This window comes from Malania oleifera, chromosome 1 (genome assembly GCF_029873635.1).
Source record: "Malania oleifera isolate guangnan ecotype guangnan chromosome 1, ASM2987363v1, whole genome shotgun sequence".
Lineage (NCBI taxonomy): Eukaryota > Viridiplantae > Streptophyta > Magnoliopsida > Santalales > Ximeniaceae > Malania > Malania oleifera.
In genome coordinates this window covers 107,177,549-107,187,479 of record NC_080417.1, presented here as the reverse complement: position 1 = coordinate 107,187,479, position 9,931 = coordinate 107,177,549, and positions in this window count along the sequence as shown.

Genomic DNA, 9,931 nt, shown 5'->3' with positions numbered 1-9,931 from the left:
CTATGGTTTTCTTGAAATCGTCACCCCAGGAAAGTTACAAAAACCACCACAGAAATATTGTACCCAGACTACCGAACAAAACGTCAATCATTTTCTATACTCTGGTATTGCTTCCGCTGCACTCTAAAGTCTACAGATCCTAGCAACTTAGGTTATGATACTCAACTATAACGACCTGATTTTTCTTGCCCTTTTTTTTCTCTACATAAATTAAATGTTAAATTTCTATTGCTCTGACACCTTTTAATATAATCAAACCGTCATTTAGGCCCAACTAGGACCCGTGGTATTAGAGACACAATAAACTACCTAAGCAGCGAGAAGCAGAATACATACAACCATAACCATATATATATACAATACCAGAGTGATAGAATTCTTCCCAAAATATACATACATAACCATTTTCAAAATATCCTCATCTAAACCCAGGGATTACTAAAAAATGACTACCCAAAATACTCACCCTACAATCAGGGTAGTAATGTAGTCCCCTCTACCTGCGAGCCTAATCTGCTCACCTAACTGAATCACCTGAAAAACATTAAATCACTAGATGAGACAATGCTCAGTAAGACGAAATTAGCTAATGCTAGTGTGTGGCAAGTGAGTTTACATATTTGTAAAATTTGACTTGGAAATACCATAAATAACTGAGTCTGAGAATAAACGTATAAATATTACAATATAGCTCATACCTATGTTGCTTGACATAAACTGTTTTTTTGAATTTTCTAAACATAATACTTCTAATATTCATAGGTATATCTATGGTTTCTGTAAATTTGGATATATTTAAAATCAATAATTGAGAAAATTTCCCTGGATGGATAATTGAAATTCATGATTCAACCCCTTATGATAAGGTTGTGAGGCCCGAAGGCGGGACCTATCTTGGCCAGTCGATTAGGATAAGTCAATTGAACTCCGAAAGTCATATCGACCTCTTCAACCCTAATTGGCGGGGAGCCTGTCCATAGCATAGGCACGATCGACTGCTGGTATCCATATACTGTCTATGTTATATGGTTGCACTCTGAACTAAATATGGCTACAATACGTGCTCTGCTGACTGAATCTAGTCCATCAGGGTCTAATACTATATATGTAACTGATGATTCTATAATACTGTTTTTCCATGATTTTGAAATAACTACAGCATTACAAAAATGATCAAAAAATCTAAGTAACTGTTTGAATATTTAATGTTTATATATCTATGTATCTGTTTGTGTATCTGATAATCTGGGTGTTATGGTTCTAAAATCATGGTGTTTTGAAACTGCTGAAAATATATGTTTCTGTACATATGTTGTAAATCATGTTTCTAAATATACTGTATAACTTCTATCTGTATATGTACTATAAATTCATCATTCTATAATATATATACCCCAAGATATTTTCTACCAATATACTGTAAAACATAATATTAGTAGCTACATAAATACTATGCTAATTTACAATAAGCTCATGCCACACGATTTGAATAAATAAATTCACATGCTCTAAAAAAATCTGTATTTTCTACTATACAAATACGTTATAATCTGAATAATAATAATCTAGTAAAACATGTAATTTCTTCTGATAATCATACTAAAAATTCCTAACATAGCATATTTCCCTTATCTGACTATCTGAACACTAGTTGCTATTTACAGTCTCACATGTGCGACATTTATAATTTCAACATCTTGAGATATACACATATAATTTTTCAATCAAACAACTGAATTCACCTAAAAATTATCGCACACATATTTCCCTAAATCCACATATGCACAATTCCTAAACTATAATACATATACCATTTTACCTGAGTTCCTAAAAAAACTACCCTCTGGGGTCCTCAACTCTTGCTTGCAAGGTCCCAAAACACCATATTCTTGAAAATATAATACCCTAATTTTATTCTACAAAACACTAGTATGTTCTCATAGGATACAAAATCTCAACTCAGATAAATTGATAATATTGAAAATACGCAAATATTCAACTTACCCTAATTTTGGAATGGTGCCCAAGTTGGCCTAACGAACGATCTAATCCAGCAAAGCCGAAATCGTAGAGAGAAAGGGAGAGGGTCAATTTTTAGAGAGAGGAAGGGTTTGCTGCACAATTTTGTCGTTGAAAACCCTGAATTAGGCATATTTATAATCCCATATTCGTCGACGAGACACGTCACCTCGTTGACGAGTCCATAAAGGGAATTCATCACCGAACTCGGATCCCTCGTTGACGAACTTCAGGCTCTACTAAACCCCCTCTCGGTAAGTTCTCGTCGATGAGACACATGCCCACGTCGACGAGCCCAAGAAATCTCACCGATGAGAACCTTGCGTTCATTGACAAGATCCTGTGAGTCCCTTTTTAAAATTTTCCTGATCCTTCCTTTTCTTTTATTATTTAATTACCATAATTCTACGGGTCTCTACACGCAAGCCCAAGGATTACCATTAATGCTCACTTAACGGTTGGAGCAGCACCGATTACAACTAGATCAAATTATCAGGGCTGACCTCAACCTTTGCACACTCTCCTTACAGGGTGGAGAATTCCCACCTCAAGCCCCGCCTGGATTACAACCGATAATCAATACAATTTTGTGTATAATTTAATGCCGCTAATACAAGCATATTTGTACCAATATACAGTATGATCAATGCACTCAAGTATGATAGGATTTATGCTCAAGTGAGATTAGGTCAAACTATATGTCAGCTTTCAACCAATGTGTGTATATATATATATATATATATATATATTTGTATATACGTGAGAGTGATACCTTTGATTCAATATAATATATTCAACAAATGAATAATCAAAGGACCTTCAGAAACCCTAAGCAAATATCACAAAAATATTTTTCAAGTATCAAGCACAAAAGATCTTAGGGTTTAAGCTTGCAAAAGATTTTATCAAAAGAATAATACGCAAGCTTTTGACTTTTGCAATAAAGATGCTAAGAATCAGAAGTAAGGATGAGATTTTCCCAATCAATATTTATCTATATCAAATAATATAAGAACAATCACAATAGCAAACTCTCAAGAAGGTTTTTCAAATGTGTATGTTTATGTGAGAGTATATGCCAAGAGATGATATATGAATATGCCCAACAATGAATATCTAAACTCCCTTCAAATTGCAATTGATTTGCAAATTAAGGAGAGTGAAGATGATGCTCTCTTTCTAAAATAATGAAACAAACACAAATGAATGAAAGTATGTAAAATATGCTTGAAATTTGAGAGTATGTAAGCAATAAGAGTATAAAAATCTTAGAGATAAATTTGCCTAATCAAATTGCTAGAACTCTTTTGAATTAAGGCAAATGAAAGGTATATATAGTTTTCACAAAAAATAAAATCATTAGGACACAAAAGGAATTATTAAAAATATTTAATCAATTCTTAACTTCAACTACCCTTAATTAATTAAGAGAGGGTCAAAATGGTAATTAAACAGGCTTCATCGACAAAGCCAGAGTTCATCAACAAAGGCCTCATATTTCTCCTCGACGAGGAGCAGGTGTTCGTCGACGAGAAGAAGCTGAGAGGTATTGTGAAATGCGACGAAATTCAGGGTTCATCAAAGAGGAGAAGCTAACGGGTTTCGAAAAATCGGAAATCCCAGGCTCGTCGACGAGGTTATGGTTTTGTCAATGAGAAGACTATAAGGCCTCGTCGATGAGGACACAGTTCGTCGACAAAAGCTGCTAAGTTAAAGGTGTTATAAATATCAGTTTCATTACTTCTCAGCTAAGAAATCTAAATATCCTCTCTCTATCTCTCTAGAAACTTTTCATACACTTCCTCTCTCTACATTTCTTCGCCATTCATCATCTGATTTGACGATTCGAAGCTACCACAAGGATTGTGGAAGGATTCTCTACAAATTCTAGGGATCGAATTTTCAGTTCGGCCATTTTCGGGTTTTGGTGCAAAATCAAGGTAAGGCTCGGTTTTCAATTCTGATCAGATAGTTTTGTAGAGAACAGTCTTGTGAGTATCTTCTGTACTGGGATTTGTAGGATTTGAAACTTCGTTCGCTGTTTAGGGGCCTTAGAGTTCGGGATATGTCATTTGGGGAAAAGGTAAGGGGAATTATGTTTATATCGGTTATTTTCGAAATCGGACTCACTAAAACTGTGGTTCACAGTCCTGTGTATGTTTTGGCTACTCATTTGGGGGGATCTAACGGGGAAAACTATGGGTTTTTCATGATTACAGTTTTGGGAAAAAGGGGGTGACGGGCTGCATCCCTGGTTTTGTTTAAAATCGAATGTACATGTTGATTTATACTGTGTTATAGGGATGGTCATGCCTTGACTTGTTTAAACTATATGTGTTTAGAAAACCATGATTTTAGATTACCAAATGGGTGTGGTTTGTTTGGTCATATGAGCATGCATGTCTATGTTGTGTTTGGTTGAAATACGAGTTGGAACAAGGTTCCGAATTTGTTCTAGGTACTGGGAGTGTCCAGCTCTATATCCGAGGGCGTGAGCCTTACCGGCTGATCACCGAAGGGTGTGGATCCACCAATTTAGCGCTGGTACGATGCCATGGGATTCTAGGACTAGCCATGTGCCAATGGCGCCATGTTTCACAGGTTGGCTACGGGCCAATGCTGTATGTCGCGGGCCGGATTCGGGCCGATGGGTGTGATGACACCGGGATTGCTTGATCGTGTGTGTATATGTATGCACTGTTGTGAAATTAGTACTGGAACTGCATTTAACTATATATGTATTGTGTCATAATGACACTCAAATGCCATACACTGAAATAACCTGCATTCTTCCTTACTGAGAGGTGTCTCACCCCTACTGTATGTACATATTTTTTAGGTCCTTTGAGTAACCGAAACTAGCGTCCTTGTGTCGAGAGCGTAGTGGCCGGTGTACTACGGGTAGCGCATGGGTAAGTGCTAGGACTTGTGTTTTTGTGAGTTGCCATTTTGAGATATGTAGGCACCCGGTTGTACATTGTATGATGGAGCCTTGACTCTAGTTGTGTATAGACTCTGATATGGTACCATGTATGTATAGAATGACCTTTTTTTGCTGTGTATATTCTGTTGTGTTTGGATGTGTATAGGGTGCCTAGGAATCCCACGAGGTCGAACCTTCATCCTTTGTACTGTATCTTTGGATGTTTTGTTGGATACATGGACAGGTTAGGTTACATTCTCACCCCTGGGTCCCATTACCGGGTTTTGGGCATGATAGCTTGGTATCAGAGCTAACCAAGTTGTTAGGTCTTGTAGACTTGGTTAGGCTTAGCTGTGAGTACATACCAAAGTATAGATGTTGGATGTGGGTAAAGTTTGTTGAGGGTTGTTTTGTTGCCAGACCGGGACTTGTCGGCTGTATTCCATATTTTTCCTAGAATGACGATTTCAGTAAAAGCAAGGTAGACAATTGATGACTTTCGTGTCGGTGTGATAGGACAGACCTGGACCTGGCAGGGAATAGTTAACATGATTGGGGATAGATCATTGTATTAACTATATGTGTTGTAGGGATATTGATAAGATTCTTATTGTGTTGCAGAATGGAGCCCAAGGATAATGACTTGGGAAGTGACTCCGAAAATACTGCGAGTGATGAGTCTCCTTCTATGCCTCAAGGTTTGATGAGGCAGGTTTTTCAGGAGATCGGGTGGAGTGTGAGGAGACGCGAACGCTCTTCTATTGCTGCTGTGTGCACCATTGAGAGGTTCATACACTTGCATCCTCTGACGTTTTTTGGGGGACATGACCCAACAATAGCAGAGGACTAGGTGGAGAAAACTGAAAGGATCTTTGAGGTCCTACACTGCACGGATAGGCAGCGAGTCCTTTATGCTACCTTCTAGTTATCTGGGGAGGTGCGTCGATGGTGGACCGCGGTGAATCTTTTGGAGAAGCAGAGGGGGGGTCCTGAGGAGATGTCATAGAGCCGTTTCAAGGAGGTGTTCTTTGACAAATACTTCCCGGCTTCTGTACTTGATGCTAAGGCGAATGAGTTTTCAACTCTGACTTAGGGGAGTATGATGGTGCAGGGGTATGCAGCTTGATACATAGAGTTGTCCAGGTTTGCACTGTGTTTGATCTCGAGCGAGTATGAGAAGAATCGGAGGTTTGAGAAGGGCCTGAGGAAGGATATCCGCAGACTAGTGGGTATGCTTAAGATCCGTGAGTTCTCGGTGTTGGTGGATAAAGCCACGGTGATTGAGACTGGTATCCAAGATTATAAGGTGGATCAGGAATTGAAGAAGAGGAGAGTACCTTCTGGTTCTCAGTTTAGATCTCGTCAGGGATCGTGAAATAAGAGGAACAGGGGCTCGGGTTACCGTCAGAATACCGAGCGCCATAGTTCTCAGGCGAGCCAAACTAGTGATCGTTTTATCAGATGCCACAGATGGCACAAGGGTGAGTGCCGGTCATTTAGGGGTAACTGTTATAACTGTGGCCAGCAAGGTCACATGTTTCGTGATTGTCGTGCATCGAAGCGAGACGTGCCTACATCCAGTGTGAACCGAGGGGGCAATCATATACCTCAAGGAACCGTTCAGATGAATACAACTCCAACTAGAGTATACTCTCTTACTCCAGCAGATGCTGAGCATGTGGGGAACGTAGTGACAAGTACTTTATTATTGCTTTCAAATAAAGCTTCCATTTTGTTTGATTCGGGTGCGACCCATTCTTTCGTATCTGTGAGTTTTGTTGGATAGTGTGGGGCTGAAACCCAAGTCATGAACGAGGTGTTAACTATTACTACGCCATCTAGGAGTGTATCATTCTGTAGGAGGATGTTCGAAGACTGCCCAGTGGTAATCCAGGGGAAGCTACTACCAGTGAATCTTGTGGTATATGACATGTTGGGGTTTGATGCTATTTTGGGGATGGATTAATTGTTCTCTAGTTATACTGTGATCGACTATTGTAGGAAGGTGGTAGTGTTCAGACCTCCTGGGGAGTAGGAGTATGAGTTTGTGGGATCACGTGTGCGTTCGATGCCACAGGTTCTATCAGCATTACAAGCGATGAGGCTACTCTTGGACGGGTGTCAGGGGTACCTAGCTTGTGTGAAGGAACCACCACGGGATGAGTTGAGACTCAAGGACATTTGGGTACTCAGCGAGTTCCAAAATGTGTTTCCAAATGATTTACCCGGTTTACCTCCAGATCGTGGGGTGGAGTTCGTGATAGAGTTGCTACCTGGCAAGGCACCGATCTCTAAAGCTCCATACCGGATGGCTCCAGCAGAACTTCGGGAGTTGAAGGAGCAGTTGCAAGAATTACTGGATAGGGGATTCATTCGACCTAGTGTTTCGCCCTGGGGAGCTCCAGTACTATTTGTGAAGAAGAAGGACGAGTCGATGCATATGTGCATTGATTACCGTGAGATTAACAAGGTGACTATGAAAAATCTCTATTCTTTACCTCGTATAGATGATCTCTTTGAAAAGTTGCAGGGTACGCGAGTCTTTTCGAAGATCAACTTGCGATTAGGATATCATCAGGTGAGGGTTAGATCTAAGGATGTAGAGAAGACGGCTTTCCGAACCAAATACGGCCACTACGAATTCTTGGTCATGCCTTTTGGGTTGACGAATGCTCCGGTGGTGTTCATGGATCTGATGAACAGAGTTTTCCATGAGTACCTAAATCAGTTCATGATGGTATTCATTGACGATATTCTGGTATACTCGAGTAGTTCGGAAGAGCATGAAAATCATCTGAGGTTAGTATTACAGATTCTGCGGGAGAAGAAGTTTTATGCTAAACTAAAGAAGTGTGAATTCTGGTTGAACTAGATGGCATTTTTAGGCCATGTGGTGACTGAATACTGCATATCAGTTGACCCTAGCAAGATTGAAGTTGTGGTTAGCTGGGTGATGCCGAAGAATGTGCAGGAGGTTCAGAGTTTTCTAGGACTGGCGGGTTATTATCGTCGGTTCGTGGAAGGGTTTTCTAAACTGTTTGGCCTCTGGCACGATTGACCAGGAAGGGGGTGAAGTTTGAGTGGACTAGTGATTGCGAGCAGTGCTTTCAGGATTGAAGCACCGGCTGGTCACTGCTCCAGTTTTGACCATTCCTTCGGGAGATGGCGGGTTTGTGATTTATAGCGACGCGTTTCTGAAAGGTTTGGGATGTGTGCTTATGCAGCAGGGTAAGGTAGTAGCATATGCTTCTTGACAACTAAAAGATTATGAGAAGAATTACTATACACGTGATCTGGGGTTGGCTGCTGTTGTATATGCATTGAAGATCTAGCGACACTATCTATACGGTGTGCGATGTGAGATCTTCACTGACCACAAGAGCCTTAGATACCTTTTCACGTAGAAGGAGTTGAACATGAGGCAAAGACGATGGCTCGAGTTGATTAAGGACTACGATTGCACCATCAGTTATCACCCAGAAAAAGCTAATGTGGTGGCTAATGCGCTGAGTCGGAAGTCAGAACATATGGCTGTATCTACAGTTGTAGCTTAGTATCCCATCAAACAGGATCTAGAGAGCTCGGGTATAAAGTTAGTTTGTGATGATCATCAGGCTTTCCTTACTAGTTTGGTGATCCAGCCGACTTTGTTTAAGCGTATAAAGGTCGCATAGGCTAGTGATGCAGAGTTGGCAGAGGTTATGGAAAACGTACAGCAGGGATTGAATACGGATTTCAATATCTCTAAGGGAGGTGTGTTGAGATTTGGGACCAGGCTATGTGTTCCAAATGACGATGAGATCAGAAGGACGATTCTAGAGGAAGCACATCGTTCGTTGTATACGGTATATCCTGGGAGTACAAAGATGTATCGGAACTTGCGCTAAACCTTCTGGTGAAGTGGTATGAAGAGGCAGATTGCTCAGTTCGTGGAGCAGTGTTTGATGTGCCAGCAGGTGAAAGCTGAACATCAGAGACTGGCAGGGCTGTGGCAGCCTTTGCCTATTTCGGTGTGGAAATGGGAGCATATTTCCATGGACTATGTGACTGAATTGCCACCAGCACTTCACGGACAGAATGCTATCTAGGTAATCGTGGACAAGTTGACGAAATCTGCCCTTTTCATACCGATGAAGGTTAGCTATCCTTTGAGTAGGCTAGAAAATATGTATGTGCATGAGATTGTGAGAATGCATGGAGTACCGGTGTCCATTGTATCAAATCGAGATCCAAGGTTTACTTCTCGATTCTGGAAGAGTTTGTAGGAGGCACTGGGGACGAAGCTTACTTTCAGTACAACGTTCCACCCCTAGACTGATGGACAATCGAAGAGGACGATACAGATCTTGGAAGATATGTTACGAGCTTGTGTGTTAAACTTCGATGGTAGTTGGATACAGTTTATGCCATTAGTTGAGTTTGCTTATAATAACAACTTTCGGGCTAGTATCGGGATGACACCGTTCGAGGTTTTGTATGATCGAAGGTGTCGATCTCCTTTGTGTTGGGATTAGGTTGGTGAACGTTAGGTGTTAGGACCTGAACTTGTGCAACAGGCATATGAGAATGTGGGTTTAATCCGGGAAAGGATTAAACTAGCTCAGAGTCGGTAGAAAAGTTACGTAGATGTTCACCGCCATGAGTTAGATTTCGACGCGGGGGGTAAGTATTTCTGAGGATCGCTCTGATAAAAGGGGGTGATGAGATTCGGGAAGAAGGGCAAGTTGAACCCGAGGTATATCGGACCATTCGAGGTTCTTGAGCGAGTGGGTCCGGTAGTCTACAGGATTGCACTACCCCCAGCACTCTCGAGGGTCCACAATGTGTTTCACATATCCATGTTAAGGAGGTACGTGTTGGATCTTTCACATGTTATTAGTTATGATGAGTTGAAGATTGGGGATACTTTAGCATATGAGGAGGTACCTGTTCAGGTTCTGGACCGTAAAGTTCAGAAGCTTTGTACTAAAGATATACCGTTAGTGAAGG